We start from the raw sequence: 20018 nt of genomic DNA on the forward strand, positions 1-20018 counted from the left end.
CTGCAGTTACTTAACTATGTTAGCTTCAAGTGTAGATTCGACATTTCACTTATATATATACATTGTCACTCTGAGTCCTTGAACTTTCATAATTGGTCACCTTGAGTCTCTTTCACCTTTTAACAAAAATAAATAAACTTGACCAATTTTTTTTATCAAAAACAAACAAACCGAACCACCTTATCATCAAATATTAACGAACCGAACTACTTTTTAATAAAAATAAACTGAACAAACTAATTTTTTAAGCAAACTGAATGACTTTTTTTAACAAGTAGTTCATTTCGTTAACAAAAATAAACAAATCAAACTCCTTTTTAACAAAAATAAACGACCCGAACTTGTTTTTTAACAAAAATAAACTAATCACTATCTTTCTAACAAAAAATAAACAAACCAAACTTGTTTTTTAACAAAAATATACAAAGCAAACTTATCTTTTAACAAAAATAAACGTATAGAACTACTTTTTTTCCTACTAAACTAAACGAACCGAGCCACTTTTTTAACAAGCAGTTTAGTTCATTTCATTTAAAAAAAATAAACGAATCCAACTACATTTTAACAAAACAAAAAAATTAACGAATCACGCTTATTTTTAAACAAAAGTAAACTAACCGAACTACTATTTTGACAAAATAAACTAGCTGAACTACTTTTTTAACAAAAATAAACTAACTGAACTACTTTTTTAACAAAAAAGAAAACACCAATTTTTTTAATACAAATAAACAATACGAACTACTTTTTTGACAAAAATAAACTAACTGAACTACTTTTTTAACAAAAAAGAAAACACCGAAATAATTTTTTTAATACAAATAAACAATACGAACTACTTTTTTTACTAAACTAAACGAACTGAACAATTCGCTTTAACAAAAACAAATGTAGAATTACTATAAAAAAATAAGCGAACCAAACTTATTTTTAACAAAAATAAAAAAAAATCAAACTACTTTTTTTTAACAAAAATAAATAAACCAAAGTTTTTTTAAAACAAAAATAAGCTAACCGAACTTATTTTTAACAAAAATATTGGTAGCTTATGCTAAAGTGGAGTGCGATTTAATTTCTTACTTTATAAGTAGTTACGTTCGTTTAGTTTAGTAAAAATAGTTCATTTATTTTTGCTAAAAAGGTAGTTCGATCGTTTATTTTTGTTAAAAAAGTAGTCTGGTTCGTTTAGTTTTATTAAAAAGTAGTTCGGTTCGTTTATTTTTTTTAAAAAATAGTTTGGTTCGTAATTCTGTTAAAAAGTATGGTTCATCTATTTTTGTTAAAAAAAATTAGTTCAGTTCGTTTTATTTTTGTTAAAAAAAGTTTGGTTTTTTTATTTTTGTTAGAAATAAAAAAAGTTTGGTTCATTAATTTTTGGTTGATTATGGTTTGGTTAGTTGATTATGGCTTGATTGGTTATTTTTTAGAGGTTAATTATGTAATTTAGAGGTAATTTTTAAAGAGGGACTAAAACTGAGCAATCACTTAACCACGTGGACTCATATGGATCATAAAAAAGGGTAAACTAGTAATTCCACATTTGGCAGGGACTTAAATGGTTCATTTTTGAAACCACAGGGAACCAACCAGTTCAAATTTTCTTTTGGGGACTCATTGTGCCTCCGCCTTAAAACCACAGGAACACAAACATTAATTTTCTCAAAAAAGTATGATTGGTTGTTTGAACTGGTACTACACATTAATCATTCACAACGCTCACTAAAGGGTAAACGCCCCCTCCTTAACGCTGGCAAATATACGCCTCGGCGTTATATGACAACACATAACTTACAACAAAAGGGAATGGAGGTGGCAAGCAAAACTGCGAATGCATGAGATGTCAATGAATATGTATAATTATGTTTTTGGTGTGTTTTTTTTCATTTATATTTCTTGAGTATTCTTCAATCATACTAAAAGCAACACGGTCTTCAAATTTACAAATAATTCTTCAAATAAGAAATAATATCAAAGCTTCATAGCATCCAAACCCGCATTCAAATTTACAGATCCTAAAAATGCCGAATTCATGTTGTATTGAATTTGGTAAAGAGAATTTATGCTTGATGATCTCACATGAGTAAAGAGTATGTATGCGGGTAGTGTTTCACGTATGACATAAGCCGTTGTTTTACTCTACTATGCTAGCCATTAGCCAAAGTAAATGCATGAACAATATACACGGTAATGGCTTGTTTCAATTAATAATGATAAATAACGAATAACATAACGGAATTTGAATTTGAATATAAAATAAAGAATTTCTTGCAGACAACTTGATTTTTTCCATTTGAGTAAATTAAATCAATGGTCCCTTCGAATTAAACGGGATTTAGGGGGCCACACCCTTCTAAACCTCGGGATGCGTTGCACGTTGTACATGAACAAATTTTTAAGGTTGTACATAATGGAGGGGCTTTAAAGCCTCCACGTCATCGTCACTTAGAATACGGGGCTACGAATCCTTTCTCCATAATGTAACGTCGTTGTTTAAAGCCCCTATAGCGCCCACTATATATATATATCAATCAATCATACCCAGTGGAATCCCACCAATAGCAAAGCTATAAGTAGGGTCTGGGGAGGGTGAGATGTAGGCACACCGTACCTCAATCCGATGGGATAGAGAGGTGGCTTCCAGGGAGACCCTCAGCTCAAAATAACATTGTATAGGGAAAATAAGGGGCATCAAAGTACAATAGTAATAAAATTGATAATAGCACGTAGTAAAATTAATAGTACCAATACATTTATAGATAACCATATAGAACTATATGAGAAGAGGAAACAATATGGTGTGTGACCAAAAATCAGGTAAAGAAGACCCCTAAGGTATTCATTTCTTCCTAAAAGTCCTTAGCCTTAATTCTAAGTCTCCAAGAATTCATATCCTCAACCATGTCCTCTGAGAGGTTTAGGTCTAGCAAATCATGTCTAATCCTCTCTTCTGAAGTCAATTTAGGTCGGCCTCTACCCCTCCTCTCCCCTATAGTAATGTTTTCTACAGATCTAACAGGGTTCTTCATTTGTCTTCTATTCACATGTGCAAACCATTACAATCTCCACTCTCTTATCTTGTCGGATATGTTAGCTACCCCTAATCTCTCCCGAAACACCCTGTTTGTTATTCGGTCTAACCTTGTGTGCCCACACATCCAGCGTAACATTCTCATCTCTGCTACCTCCATTTTTCGCTCTTGTGCCTTCTTGGTGGCCCATCAATCTGTTCCATATAACATTGCAGGTCTAACTGCAACCCTATAAAATTTTCCCTTTAGTTTAGTTGGGAAACTCTTGTCGCACAATATACCTGTGGCTGCTCTCCATCTAAACCATCCTACCTGAACTCGATGTGCCACATCGCTGTCTAATTCCCCATCGCTCTGAATAAATGATCCTAGATACTTGAACTTAGTTACCTGCATAACCACTTGCCCTTCAATGGTGATCTGAATGTCCTCATTGTCATTTACCCCACTAAAATCACAGTGTAGGTACTCCGTCTTAGAGCGATTAATCCTTAATCCTTTTGTCTCTAAGGTTATTCGCCACTCCTCTAGCCTCCCGTTTAGTTCTTGTTTACTCTCAGCAAGTAACACAATATCGTCTGCGAACATCATGCACCACGGGAGTGTCTCTTGAATTGAGTTTGATAACTCATCCAAGACTACTGCAAAAAGAAACGGACTCAAAGCTGACCCCTGGTGAAGGCCTACCTCCACGGGGAAGAAATCGGTATCCCTCACGGGCGCACGAACACTTGTTGCACTCCTAGTGTACATATCCATAATTACCTCTATATATTTCCTCGGAACCCTTCTATCCTGTAGGCACTTCCAAAGAACTTTGCGTGGCACACTGTCGTACACCTTTTCTAGGTCAATAAACACCATATGGAGGTCACGCTTCTTCTCCCTATACTTTTCCATCAATCTTCTTATAATGTGTATTGCCTCTGTGGTGGAACGCCCCGGCATGAATCCAAATTGGTTCATCGTAACCTGAGTTTCCCGTCTAAGTCTAGCCTCTATCACTCTTTCCCAAAGCTTCATAGTGTGGCTTAGTAGTTTGATTCATCGGTAGTTACCACAACATTGGGCGTCTCCTTTTTTCTTATAGATAGGGACTACGACACTGGTCCTCCACTGGTCTGGCATTTTACCATATTTGAGGATAATATTGAACAGAGTAGTTAGCCACATGAGTCCTTCTTCTCCCAGGCACTTCCACACCTCGATGGGTATGTTGTCTGGGCCAACCGCCTTAGCCCTTCACATCCTCCTAAGTGCAGTCTGGACCTCTTCCCATGTGATCCGTCGGCTGTAGCAGTTTTTCGGTTGTTGTCGTTGAGGGGTTGTGTTGTCATATTCCTCTTGGTAGGCTCTCCCATTGTTAAAGAGGTTGTGGAAGTATGTTTGCCATCTTATTTTGATGTCCTGCTCTTTAAAAAGTACATGGTCTTCTGTATCCTTTATAAACTTCACAGGCCCTAGGTCTTGCCCTCTACGCTCCCTGGCTTTGACAATCTTAAACATAACATGTTCCCCCTCTTTTGTTTCTAAACGTTCATACACCTGTTTAAGATAGCCAAAGCAGAACCATATATATATATATATATATATATCAATCATGTGAGAATCATTTTGAAATTGAGATTTTTGAAAACTATTTTTTACCAAAAAAACACTTTTAAAAAAAATACAAAAATTAATAAAACAAAAAAACGTGAAAGTAAAAAAAGTTAAAAAAAAAATTTTAAAAAAATATCGGTTGAGCAAAATTATACACCTATGTATAATACTTATTTTTTTTAATTTTATACATTTATTCTTTATACATATATATGTACAATTAAGATAAATGATAATGTACATATGTGTACATTATGTAAATCAAAATTAAATACAAATATACATATGTGTACAATTAGGTTTTTTTTAATGAAACCGGGATGAAAAATAAAAAAATTTGGTTTTTTTACTTTTTAAAAATTTTCTTTTTTTTTTCGTTTTATAATTTTTTTTAAAAAGGTTTTTTGGGCTCAAAATGGTTTTCTAAATTTTCAATATCAAAAAGTTTTCTTTGAATCACCCTATATATATATATATATATATATATATATATACTATATATGTATATAGGGTAAGGATTCTAAGAGAACCCTTTGCAAATTGAGAACTTTGAGAACCATTTTGGACCACTAAAAACACTTTTAAAAAAATATTTAAAAAAATCATAAAACAAAAAATTATAAAAATTTTAAAAACTAAAAAAACTAAAATTCTTATATTTCATTCCGGATTCATTAAAAAAATAAATAAAAATAAAAAAAAACGTCGTATTATACACATATGTATAATTTTATATAATATTTAGTTACGTAATATACGCATATGTTAAATATTATTTATCTTAAATTATACAAATGTGTACAAAAAAACATGTAAATGTACATGTATGTATATATTATACATATGTGTATATAATTTAGCTAAACCGGGTTTTTTTTATATGAAACCGGGATGATAAAATAAGAATTTTGGTTTTTTATTTGATTTTTGTGTTTTTTTTATTTTTGGGTTTTTTGTGGTATAAAATAGTTCTTATAGTTCTCAATTTTAAAAAATTTCTCTCATAATCCTGATCCTATATATATATATATATATATATATATATTTATATATATATATATATATAAAGAGAGAGAGAGAGAGAGAGAGAGAGAGAGAGAGAGAAAGGACACATTGGTAATAAACCAAAAACTCTTAAAATGTTAAAGAGATACAATACATTTAAGATTAATGTACAACTGATTAGACTAATAAAAAAACATATTTTTTTCTCTTTCACATACATAGCCCAACCTAACTTAATTTTTCACTTTCATTCATAACCCAACCCAAACCAATTTTTTTATTACATTATGATTTATGTTTTAGTTTATTCCATAAAATTGATAACAAATAATAAAAATGTTTATTTTTTTTAAACAATCCTTTTAGATATGAAAATAATAAAAACAAAAAAATATTTACGTCATCTGGATATAATGAATTAAAAAATGTTTAAGAATTCATATTAAACAAAATACATATTCTTGAAAGTACACCATATCTAATAAAAACTAGAATTTAGGACCCGCACTTCGCGACGAGACCGTTAAATCTAACAAAAAAACATAAGTAAAAATATTAAACCATAAACTAGCTGCAAGTTGATGCGAAGTCAGTCTATATCAAGTTACGACATCGAAACTAAACAAAAGAAATAAACCCGTCAATGCCAAAATACAACAAATTTTCATGTGTAACCAAAAAGACCGGCATGCTAGTGTTGCGAACCAACACAAATTCGGTTCGTATCAGTGGTACCAACACAAATTCGGTTCGTATTAAGGGTATCAACACAAATTCGTAATCATAATTAGTAATCCAAAAAAATATTTTAAAGGCGAGCTAGGTATCAAACGTTGACACGCAGATATAAACCATGTGACGATGAGATATTTTTAAATCACGAAAAAAATTTCGTTCATTGTAAAGACGAACTATAAAAAATATGAAAGAAAAATTTAAAAAAACCGTTTAACCAAAAATAAGATATGTAAAGCCGACACTTGTCCACATTTAGTGTTTAAAAATATAGTTGGTTAATATTTTAATTAGTTGATAAAAAATTTATAATAAAGGAAGTAAAGCCTATTATTTTTATTTTGAAATTATGGTTAGTGAATTAATGATTATAATAATTAATAAAATATTAAAAAAATTAATAGTAAAAGGAATAGTGACTTTGTGAGTAGGATTCGATACTAAATGTGATATTCGTCAAATTCGGGTCTCGTTTGTATTCGTTTTGTAACCATTTATTGTGTAAACCGACCCGTTTGTAAACCGAAACTTATGATATAATCAAAATGATGGATTTTATGTTACAATATTGTTTTACACTTGTTGGGTCTTGAAAACATCCATTTCGATCCTTAAAACGCGTTAAAATCACTTAAAACGAACTCCGGGGACCATTCTGTCATTTTTGAAAGTTGTAAAACATCACCAGCCACCACCCCCATTGCGCTACGCCATGGGGAGAGACCCCCTTGGTCTCTTATTGCGAGCTCTGGGCGACCATACCTGCATGTATTGTTTCTTTGTTGGTTCTTTTATCCTATAAATCCGAGTTTTAACCAATAAACCACTTGTTTTAACCCATTTAATCACTTCCTGTAAATACCCAACCCTTTCCCACATTAATTCTTGCTCATAAACCATTTCCTCACTCAAATTCAAAGATCATTCAAGCTTATTTTCATATTTTCGTCAAGTTTGACTTCCAAAGTCAAACTGATGTAGTTTTTCATTTTTATTTGTTTATCTTAATCATAATTAATACTTGAAGTATATGGCACAACATATATATAATATACACCCCTTGTTACCTTTGGTGGTTACTAGTCTGGCCTCGGTCGGTTGAGTTTCGGGCCTCGTAAGGCAAGGCTACATGGAGGACTTCGTGTCCTTGATATACACACACACACACACACTTATATAACTTGTTTATACATACTAACCATGACTAACTTCTGCTCATTTTATTTTGTTTATCATATTTATGAAGTTCTATGGTTATGGGTTTGAAGAGACTAGCCTCGGTTTAACCGTAAATAGCTCTAAACCGTAAACCGAACTTTGTTTAATAGTTTTGTTAAATAATTGTTTAAACATGTTTTATGTTAGATTTAAGTTTCTAAAATCATTATTATAAGTTCTATGGTTATGGGTTTGTAGATTCTAACCTCGGTCTTAACCCGAAACTAGATCCGAACCGAAAACCGAACTTTCTTTTAAATACTTTATTGTTAACTTTTTGGTTGTAAAACTTAAGTTTCATCATTTATAAGTTATTATACAATTTCTTTGATATTTGGGCATGTGGAACCATCTATGAACTTATTGTGAGATGGAAACCGAACCAAACCGAACTAAACCGATTTTCACTCGCTTAAGACACACAAGTGTGTTTTTAGCTATCAAGACTTGTATATTTATTTAAAAATACTTTACAAACTGATTTTAAATATTTTATTAAAGTACTTGGAATGTTGAATCCAACTTGATCTTATAACAAAGTTGGACCGACTAAACCGAACACTCGCTTAACATACGTTGTTTTTCTAAAACAATAGAACTACATACTTGGTTAAGTATTATTAGATTTTATTGATTTATCTCGTAACATTTATTATTTCAGAAAGTTGACTTTGGGTTTGACCGATTATCAAGACCCGAACCAACAACCCGAACACTTGTTAAAACCCGTTTTAGTATCTATATTATAAAGGGACTTGCATTCTTGCATTTTTACCCACGTTATTACTTAACATAGGTTGAGTAAATATTAAGGTTAGGTACTTTAACCCGGTTTCGAGCAAACTTACATTTTTAAAGGGTTATTATTATAATTTCTTAGATAGTTACATTTTAAACCTTAAACTTTAATTGTTTACCTTTCTTATCTTTTATTTTAAAGTTTTCCTAAAACAACCTTTCTAATTCAAGGCTTTTACTTTTATTTAGGCTTTGCTCGTTAGACTCGTCCTTCCGTTTTCCCGCCTTTAACCGACCAAGTTTTATACTTGAACGTGAGTACTTTTATACCCCGTTTTCCATCTTTTGTTTTGGGGTGATATTGCATATTTATTCAAACTAAATGTTTTATACTTGAGTCTTAAACCACAAACGCTATTGAATACTTTACTTAAATAAATGCTCGATTTGATGTTCTATGCTTACATGCTTATATGCTAATGTGTTTACCGATTTTGGAGGGTTGATTCATAAATCCGTGAACTATCTGGTATTCTCTTATAGCACGGTGTCGTTAATGTATTCTTATTAACTATCTCATATAAAAATCCAAATCTATTTGGTATTCTCTTATAGACGGTGCCACTAATGTATTCTTATTAGTGACCTCATTTTTATCCAAATTATTTCTATTATTTATGGTTTCGTATACAAGTTGTGGCATTTTTATTATATACATGTTGTTCAAAAACTATGAATTGTTCACCAACCTTTGTGTTAATAAACTTTATTTTATGCAATGTTACAGGTTTGACGTTAGGTTAATTATTGAGTTTGGAGAAAACGTAACGAAGACCGTTAGGATATTAGCAAATTGAACAATATATATTTGCTATATTTTGTTATGATTATCTATGAATATTGTTATGTGACTTTTTGATGTTGTGAAATTAAATGAGTTGTTAAATATTGTCGCTTTAAATAGTGTCATGCGCTTGCGGGCAATCTCTCGCATCCCGGCATGTTCCGCCACCTTTGGTCGGGGTGTGACAGATTGGTATCAGAGTCGTGACTATAGGATAGGTGGTTAGACGTAACGACCTAGTATAGTATGCTCTAGGGTCCTATACGTGCGCTTATACATGTTTACTATATTTTGATTGTTCATTTTGCATGTTTATTTATAAACTTATTTAAAATTCAACAAGATCATTGATGCACACATACACACACTTTCATAGTAATTCCAAGGTATCCTTACCTTAAAACGCAAAAGTTAGATTTTTATTGTGTTTTATGGATTACAAGTTTAGCTTGGATCACGTTATTTCAAAACCCTTAAAGGTTGCATTTATATCGGGTTTGTTACCATCATAGGAAGCGAGACATTATGAAACGACCATTTGACAAAAAGATTTCAAGAATCGAAGGTGATTTACTTACCTGGAATGGTTGAATTGTAGTGCTCGTTTTCTAGGCCAACGAACCATGGTATATAAATGTCAACACTTTAAGTAGTCGAATGCGAACGTTCCGGTCGCCATCCTAATTTCGGTGTTAAAACAATAGAGCCATGGTGGTTCGTGGACTAGTGTTTTGACATGACGTTGTATCTCGATTTATTGTGTTATTAATCGTTATTTGAGTCGAAAACATGAAAAAGACGCGGTGGTACGTGCACATGTTTAGACTCCAACATGGTGTTTTAAAAATATTTTTAGTGTCGGAATATCGAATCATGGTGGTTCGTGAACGATTTCCCGACACTACTAAATATCAAAATCTCCAATTTCCAAGCTTTAACCTCTAAAAACTCATTTACATTTTGTTTTTATTGTTATTTATATACAAAGTTTTATATTTTATTTAACACTAACATCTCCTTCTCACTAACTCTAGGATTCACAATCAAACATTGAAGTTTTATTTTATTTTTATACACCCTCATATTCATTTCTTTTTTACCTCAAACTTATTCCATTTCTTTATAATTTTTAGCATGCCTCTGATAAGTCGCCACCCGCGCAAGAACTCCAACCGACGTATGGTTGCATTCGTCGTCAAGCAAATGGCCGCTGTGATTCTCGAACTTATAACCCAAATCCAAGCTACCCAACCTCCACCGTTGTTGCACCCGTTAAACCCAAACCCGCATCCTACTTGTTTAAGCAATTCACCAGTGCTAACCCAACCGAGTTCTTTGGAACGAACTGTGCGACTACCATGTTGCAATGGTTTGAATCGATTGAGAGTGTGTTTCGACACAACGAGTTCCCCGATGCCAAAAAGACAAATTTCGCTTCGAGCATGTTTAGAAAAACGGCTCTTACATGGTGGGGTAGTGTTTTGCACCTTCAAGGATCGGAAACGGCTATGGCTCTCCCATTGTCCGATCTAAAGGAACTCATGATGAAGAAATTCTGTCCTAAACACGAGCTCCAAAAGCTTGAGGATGAATTTTGGAACCTAAAGCAAGAAAGTGGTGATAATGTCGCCTATTCACTCCGTTTCCATGAGCTAAGCATCCTCGTCCCTCACTTGGTTACCCCGACTGAACGTGAACTCGATAAATACATTGGGGGTTTACCGATGCAAATCTGGGACTCAGTAATGAGTAGCAAACCCGCGAACCTTGACGACGCCATCACTCTAGCCGGTGCGCTATCGAAAAACCATGTGAAGGCGGGTACAATAACCCTCAAGAAGTCAATTGAGAAAGCCAAGACCGAACCCGCACCTCAAGCCAAAGTTGACCCACCACCACAAGTGTAAGGCCCCGTTATCGGTGCCCTACATTTGGTCGTTGGATTTACTCATTAGCATAGTTCTAATCATCAGAGTTAATAAAAACATTCGCGGAATAATAAAACATTCATAAAACATTACACATTAATCCATAACTTGTCTTATCAAACATATTGTCTTTCAAATCAAAACGTAAATTATAAAACGACTTGAGTCTTCGGATGCCAGTCCCTTATTCTTCTACCATGTGTCCCCGCACAAGCCAGCTGTCTCATTCTACTCACCTGTGTGCATACTAAAAGTCAGCTACGCTGAGTGAGTTCTAGTTAATCATACAACATACAATACATTCATTATTACATAATTTCGTTCATACTTTATATTCTCATACTTCGTACATAATATACATACTTACCTTCATACTTTATTCTAAATTCTACTTTACTTTATTCTATTATGCCTCGGATACTATTAGGTTCCGGTCCCTTTATCTGCCTTGAGTATTATTAGGGCTCAGTCCCTTTTCTGCCTTGCGTATTGTTAAGGCTCAGTCCCTTTTCTGCCTCGAGATTATAAAGGGCTCAGTACCTTTTCTGCCTTGAGTATTATTAGGGCTCAGTCCCTTGCTTCTGTACGTGGCTACCTCTTACATTCATTCATGACATACGTACATATCATCCATACATTATACATAGCATTATATCCGTAATCATAACTTGACAATACGAGCAATATCCAAAGATCGTTCACGTACCGACAAGTAGTTAATCATACCTTTCACATAATTCACATAAGGCATACACTTATTACTTAGGATAAGTGTATTAACAAATCACATCGAGTATGCACACAACCCCGACAACATAACAAGGAATGTGGCTAGAACTCAAATGAATGCGGTTACGTTCACTGTTAATAGTTATTCCTTTCATGAGTTGTGCGCGGATAACTGTATAATGATTACATGACTATTGCTACTCATATCGTCTTTCTAGTTTAATTATTACCCTCAACGAACGGGGGTCCGGGGGCAGCGCCTAGCGGGGTTCAAGGGTTTCTTTGTAAATAATCCATTTTATTCTAAGTTCAGGGACCTTTCTGTCATTCTTTCAATTTCCAATTCATCACAGTTCCTTAACGAATGGAGTTCATAACAAATGAACCCATTCGTTACTTTCTAACGAACTAACTATTTAACGAATCAGACCTTATAACGAACCAGTCCTCATAATGGATTGGACCTTATAACGAACCGGTCATCATAACGAATTGGACCTTAACGAACTGGGGCTTGTTCGTCATTCTTTCCTTAACGAATTAGCTGATGAATTAAGGCTAGTTCGTTAAATTCCCGTTAACGAATCAAAGCTAGTTCGTTAGACCTCCGTTAACGAATTAGGGTTAGGTCAGAATGTCTGAACATTCTCTGACATCCTCGTACACACTTTTCTGACGCCGCCTTTCCGGCGCCGTCATAGCCGGAAAACCGCGATTTCATCAGAAAAACGAGATCTCACTCATTTTACATCGTTTTTCACCGTTTTTCGTCCCGTTTGGCCAGATCTGAGCTAGGGTGACCCCTAAGCTCATCTTTCATTCGGTTTCCACCCATGATATACGTCTATTTATACATCTCGAATCCCGTGTAAAGTTGTGTTTCCGTAATGTTTTAAGTTCGAGTTTTGTTTATCTTTTATTAATTTAGGTTTTGATTCAAGTTTTATATATTTATCGTGTTTTAACTCTTTTGGTGTCTTGCCTGTTTTACTTAATTCTTTCTATCTTTTCATGCGAAGTTTAAGTACGTTTTGCTCGTTAATGATTACATGATTGTTCCACTTAGCGTTTCGATTTGTTTTCATGTATATGGTGATTTGTAAGAAAAGAAGGTCTATAAGGTTCTAAACGTTACTTGGAGTTCAATAAAGGGATCTAACATGGCTAAATAATAAAGAAAAAGAAAAAAACGAAAATTCCCAAAAGAGGGCGCCGCGCCGCGCCTAGGCAAATGCCCAGGATGCCTTCGTGGGGCGCCTAGGGACTCCTGACCAGCCAAACTTTGTTAAACCAAGGCCTAGCTCGTTTATTATATAATGGATGCAAACCTAAACGAATGGAGAGCTTTTGGCAGACGATTTTGAGAAGGATAACCAAGTGTTGAAGGTGATTTGAAGCTAGGAACCAAGGAGGATCGAGAGAGCTTTCATCCGGGTGTTCGAGGATCAATCGCAAAAGGTTTTATCGCTCTAACTTTCATTCCTTGTTCATTATTCTTGATGTCTTTCCTCTTCGTTTTTAAAACTTATTTAGGATTGTTTTTAATAATGATGCTAGGCTAGACTTCATGTCTACCTAGGTTTGATGAACATGTTTAAGACTTGATTCTTGTTTTGGACTTATGCTTTGATTATGGTTTCGTTGATTTAATAGTAAAAGACTTGATTTTGTTTTCATGATGGGTATAAGTATTTATTATCTTGATTGATTGTTAACTATTGCTTCACGTAGATCTTTTATCTTTTGATTGTGTTCTTTAGATTTAGGGTTTATGTTTAATCAATTACTTGGTGTTTTGATTATTATTGTTAAATGGGCCCATTAGATCATAGAAGCTTGTTGATAGTTGGTTAAGGTTTTAAATGTTTTGCTAAATTCCAATAGCTGTAAGGTGAGGAGTTGTTCATGTGTCTTGGTCAATTGCATGCTAGGATAGTTAGTGACAATATTCTTGCTTATTGTGTTGATCCATGTTCATGATGTCATGTTAGCTTATTAAGTTATCTAGGGTTTAGTGTTTCGTAAGATTGCTTGCTTTAGATACTATTAATTAACCCTAATTGATGACTTTGCGGAAATCAATTCAACTGATTGCTTAATAATCTAATAATTTTTCTTTGGGATTTCATTTGATTCAGTCAAAGGTCCTTAGGGTTTGTTAGATGAACACGTTTAGAAATCAGTTTCCATAATCATGTTATTTTTCCATTGCTTGATGATTGTTGATGCATGGGATTCTTACCTAGGTAGATTCCTTCTCTGATTGGTTTCGATCTTGTGTTTAGTTGCTTGTTTCTCGTTAACTTGTTTATTTACTTTCATAGTTTAATCTTAGTTTAATATTAGTTTAAAAATCCCCCTTAAAACATTAATAATAAATAGTCGTGTCATAAGACGAGTCTAATTAGTTAATTAACGTAATTTATAGAGTCATGTGGGTTCGATATTCCGGACTTACTTAGCTTAGTACAATTGACTGGTTCACTTGCCGGTGTTTTGTTTAGTTGAGTCTTAGGTCTTGTTTTTATTACTTGTTTAATTTAGTTAATATTTATTAACTGTTTTTAGCACATCAAGTTTTTGGCGCCGTTGCTGGGGAACGAACCCAGGTCACCCGCGGCCAGACTCCAAAAAAATTTCCAAGAATTAGAATTTAGAAATATAAATCGAAATTGTTTCTTCTTTCAAATTTCAAATTTCAAAATTTTTATACTTATTTTGACTCAAAGATAAATCTTTATTCGGATTTTTGGTTATTATCTATTCGTGGAATAAGCGTTGATCCGATGGTTCTTACTCAGGGAATCTTTGGGCTTAACTTAGTATTTTTTTAAAAATTCAATGATTTTTCATTATCGCAATTGAAGTAATGAGCCTCCCAATATTGGGAGGCTCATTACTTCAATTAGTCCCCATGTTCCTCGAATGGATCTCTTAGTTGTTGAGAAGGTTGCCCAAAAGCGGTATATAAGGCATACCCAGTAAAACTTACAAGTAAACCAGATAGAATGATGGCGACTAGGGTTGCTGTTTCCATTATTATATAATTTCAAGACCACAATGGATCTATGATAATATCGTTTATTTACAATGGGATGGTATACAAAGTCAACAGATTTCAATGAATAAAATTGGATTTATGGCTACACAAACTGTTAAGAACGATTCTAAATCTGGCCCAAGACGAACTACTGTAGGGGCTTTATTAAAACCCTTGAATTCTGAATATAATAAAGTAGCTCCTGGGTGGGGAACGACCCCTTTGATGGGCGTCGCAATGGCTCTATTTGCGGTATTTCTATCTATTATTTTAGAGATTTATAATTCTTCCTTTTTATTGGATGGAATTTCAATGAATTAGATCTATAAGAACCCCCAAGTCCTATCTTTTAAATAAAAAGTGAATCCTTTAGAGCTCGGATTTTTAGCTCATTCGATTTTGTTAGTTCGATCATGGAATTTCTTTGTTTCTGTATTTCTGGAATATGAGTGTGTGACTTGTTATAATGGATCCTATATATAGTACAGAGAATGGGTCTGTCATCTTGATAGAGATGGTTCTCCTTCGTCGGATATTTATTCTATTATCTGGAACACAGAATATATTAAATAGATTAAGAAATATTTGAACTATGATTCATACTTAATATTCAAACCTCGCGGTCAGACTCCAAAAAAATTTCCAAGAATTAGAATTTAGAAATATAAATCGAAATTGTTTCTTCTTTCAAATTTCAAATTTCAAAATTTTTATACTTATTTTGACTCAAAGATAAATCTTTATTCGGATTTTTGGTTATTATCTATTCGTGGAATAAGCGATGATCCGATGGTTCTTACTCAGGGAATCTTTGGGCTTAACTTAGTATTTCGTAGGAGTCTAATTTAAGTTTTAGTTTATTTTAGTTAATTTTTTTTAGTATTCGAGTCTACTTACTTCGTCTTTTGCGTTTTTCAGTTTTATGCCACATCTTCGTTCGCAAGGACCACCGCTGGATAATCTTGGATCTTCTCCGTTGAAGACCGAGGCTAGTTCGTCAGTAGAAGAACAACCGTTAGAACCCGCATCTACACCAAATTCGTCACCACCCAGTTCACCACCCGAAAGTCCTAGAAATCAAGATCCAATGGCCGACAATTGGACAATTGCTGCTCAAGCCTTCGATGGCTTAACCGGAAACCAATCATGCATCGTCGTTCCCGAGATCGACAACCCCAACTCGTGGCAGATTCCGTCATACGTCATGAACAACATCGTTCAAACTAATCAGTTTCATGGGAACGATGAAGAGGATGCGCCGGCTAATATTAACCGACTTTACCGCGTTTTGAAAACTTTTAAATTGCAAGGTGCTACTGAAGATGCAATTTTCTTACATCTTTTTCCTTTTTCACTTACAGGTAAAGCATCTACTTGGCTTGACACGCAGCCACCTAGCATGTTTACCACTTGGGAAGCACTACGTTCTGCATTTATCAAGAGATACTTCCCACTGGCTAAAGCGGCTGTTCTTCGCGATCAGATTCACTTGTTTCACATGGAGCCAGATGAGCAATATTGTCATGCTTGGGAGCGTTTTCAGAACTTGCTGTCTCGATGCTCACAGAATGGTCTCACACCTTGGGCTCTTGTGGAGAAATTTTACAACAGGCTGAACTACGAAACCCAAGTTCGGTTCGACACGACCACAGGAGGAAGTCTACTGGCTAGGAAGAACGTCGCCGAGTGTAACGAGATGTTTGAGAGCTTCGCTCAATCGGACCTTGCCAAAGTGCCACATCGCGGGAATTCCAATCCCGTTAGCAGTACATCCTCATCCGCTCGAGGTGTACACCAGGTTAATCTGGATACTAGTGTGGCAGCTGCTTTGGAATAACTAACTCAAGAGGTGAAGGAGCTGAAGGCCAAGGTGGACAGGTGTGAGTTTTGTTGAGGTTGGTACTTTGGAGTGCCCGGTGATGAATCAACAATTCGATTTTGTTGCTGGTCAGAATAGGTTTCCCAATAATTATAACAACAATAATCAGAGTTGGAACACCTACAAGAACCCGAATAAAATAATTCCAACTGGCGTCCGTCAGGCGCACCACCCGGATTTCAAAATTCTTATGCTCTAGCACAAGGTCAGTATTTTAATGATAATAATACCAATTATACCAATGTTCAAAATAATGTGCAGGATTCAAACAGTGGGATTGGGCGTTTGGAAGAGATGATTAAGCTAATCTTGGAGAGATACCAAGCAACACAGAAAAAGTTCGCCAAGCATGACTTACTCTTCAAAAACCAACAATCTTCTATTCTCGATATTCAAAGGACTATTGGTGACATTGCTCATCGTTTAGAAGAAAGGCCCCCAGGTCAGTTTTCGGGTATTCCTCAAACTAATCCGGCTGCTCAATTGAAAGCCATCTGCACTCGTAGTGGTATGGTTTTTGGTCCGGAGGTAGTTAGTAAAGAAATTGAGAAAGATGGGGACGATGAATTGGTAGATGAGGAGATAGAGGTAGAGGCTCTGGGTAAGTCACAAGTTAAAACACCAATTATTGAGCCAGTAGTTGAAAAGAAGCCAGTTGGAGTCCGGCCACCACCACACATCAGTAACCCTGCTTATGTCCCGTGTCCCGCTCGTCTAAAGCATCAACAGTATACGAAGGATTACGGGCATTTCCTTAATATTTTTAGCCAATTAAATGTCAACCTCCCGTTCGTCGAAGTCCTTCAACATATGCCTAAGTACGCCAAGTTTTTGAAAGATATTCTTAAAAGAAAGGATAAGTTGGAGGAGCTATCGACTGTACCGCTGAATGGAGAGTGTTCTGCAGTAGTTCTTAATAAAGTACCAAAAAAATTACCCGACCCCGGTGTGTTTACCATCCCATGTCTTTTCGGAAGTGATACGACGTGTCAAGAATTGGCCGATCTTGGAGCTAGCATAAACCTCAAGCCATATTCTTTGTATGTAAAGTTGGGCCTCAGAGAGCTCACCCCTACTCGTATGACGTTGTCTTTAGCCGATCGTTCCGTTAAGTATCCGAGGGGTGTCGTGGAGAATTTGCTCGTGAAGGTAGATAATTTATTTTTTCCCGCGGATTTTGTTGTTTTAGATATGGAGGCCGACGAGAGAGTTCCTATTATTTTGGGTCGTCCGTTTTTACGTACTGCTAGGGAAATTATTGATGTGTTTGAAGGTAAGATAACCCTTAGAGCCGGTGATGATAGTGCCACTTAATTGGTGAAGTCCATGAGGAATCCGAATGGTCAAGACGGTCTCATTGATCCATGTCACCCAGTTTACTCGATAGAATCATCTATTTCAAGCATGGATCCAAGTCTTGACGAGTCCCGTTCGGTGAGTTTAAGTGTGGGGAAGGAGCGAAAGGTTTCGAGTTCTCGGGTAATGGTAAAGTGTTTTAGAGAACGGGGTGATGGAAAGCGTAAGGTTGAGAGGGTTCATGGAGTTAGAAAGAAAAAGACAAAGATTGATGGATGGTTGGATAATGATTTGGAATCCTTGAGGGCATTGGAGTTCTACCGAGGTGGAGGAAGCTCCACTCGGTCCGCCACGTGATTCACTTAGCATGGGTTCTTGAGAGAAAACTTAAGTGTATAGTTTGTATTATTTTCTTTTATTTTTATTTTTATTTTTATTTTCTTTGAGTCCCTAATGTAGTTTTTGTAGTTGGACTTTGTTTTGTGTTTTTAAGTTTTGCTAGATTAAAGATTGAGTGAGCTAGAGAGAAGATCCCCGAGGTTGAGTATAATGAAACGAACAAGTGTGGGGATAGAGCAGCCGAGCCGTATACTTTACGTTAATTATTATTTGCTACTGATTATTCATGTTTTATATATTTGTGGGTTGATTGAAGTACTTTAATTGCATAATATCTATCATTACAATAAGATACATTTTTAGATATGTTTGTTGTTTTGCTGCTTACGTTCGTGAGAGAAGGAGTTACCATTTGTTGAGCACGTTCGTAGTTGGAGGGCATTCATGGAAAGAAGACTTTGGCATCATGTTTCGTTCGTATATTACCAGCTAAGTCTTTTCCATTATCTAGCTTGTTAACTTTTTATTTTGTTTTGTTTTTTTTTATTTTTAGGTTTTTAGTTTTTGTAGTCCGACTTTATTTTAATTTTATTTTAATTTTGAGCCGTCCTTATCCTTGCATTGAGGACAATGCAAAATTTAAGTGCGGTAGGATATTTGAGTCGTAGTTTAAATTGAGTTTTTGTTTGGAAAAAAAAATAATAAAAATTAAAAATGTTTAAAAATGTCCCTTGAATATAGTTTTTTTGCGTTAAAGTGGGAGATGATGATATTTATCGGAAATTGGTTTTTCAAACTACTAATAATATGAGATAAATAAAAGAAAGCGCACTTAACTCGGGATGTGTCGGTAGGCTCAGCCTTGAAAATGAAAGGGCAATTTGATAAAATGGGTCGGAAATCTCTTGTGGGCAAAGCGTTTTGTCCGTAGAAAATAAGTAATGAAAGGTCAGCCATACTCAAGCCTCAATTCTTAGCATGAAAAAGTGGAAAATATCATAAAGTTTGAAAAGTTTAAAAAAATTTGAATACGTTATCATATGATGCTTGGGTAGGTTTAACGTTAGAGTATGCCGTGTAGCCTATGATATAAATCTTAAAGTGCTAGTTTTAGTGTTTTACACATCATTGGCGTATGGTTTTATAACCTTAAATCTTGTATTTATGGGATGCCCCGGGTCCGGAGACCATTGGTCTGTATGCCGACTATTCATCTGGGTATTCACGATTCCAAATGGGGTTGTGAATATTTAAAATAAAAGCTAAAAAAGGAGCAAACCCTTATAAGTCTTTAAACATGATCACCAAAAAGTACAAAAGTACAAATACATTACAGACTTGATCATCCACGCTGTTAGTCATGTGGGGTCCCCTTGCTCGCGTCTCATTACCATTAAGTAACGGACCACAAGGGACAAGCCACATGTAGGCCCTACAGATGAAATTTTGCATACTCACCTATGGTAATGGTTCGGTGTATTGCTTGATAACGGGGGTATGTCATGTTGTGGGGAACACTAGCTATAAATTAATTGAACCTTAATAATATCTAATGGCTGCTTGGTAGACTTTGATGCTTAAGCTTAGGTGGATAAACAATAACCTTGATCGTCTTAACTATTCATAAAAAAAATAG

Source organism: Bidens hawaiensis, unplaced genomic scaffold (assembly GCF_021521415.1).
Source record: "Bidens hawaiensis isolate Kalapana, Puna unplaced genomic scaffold, B.hawaiensis_p1.1 tig00025182_1, whole genome shotgun sequence".
Lineage (NCBI taxonomy): Eukaryota > Viridiplantae > Streptophyta > Magnoliopsida > Asterales > Asteraceae > Bidens > Bidens hawaiensis.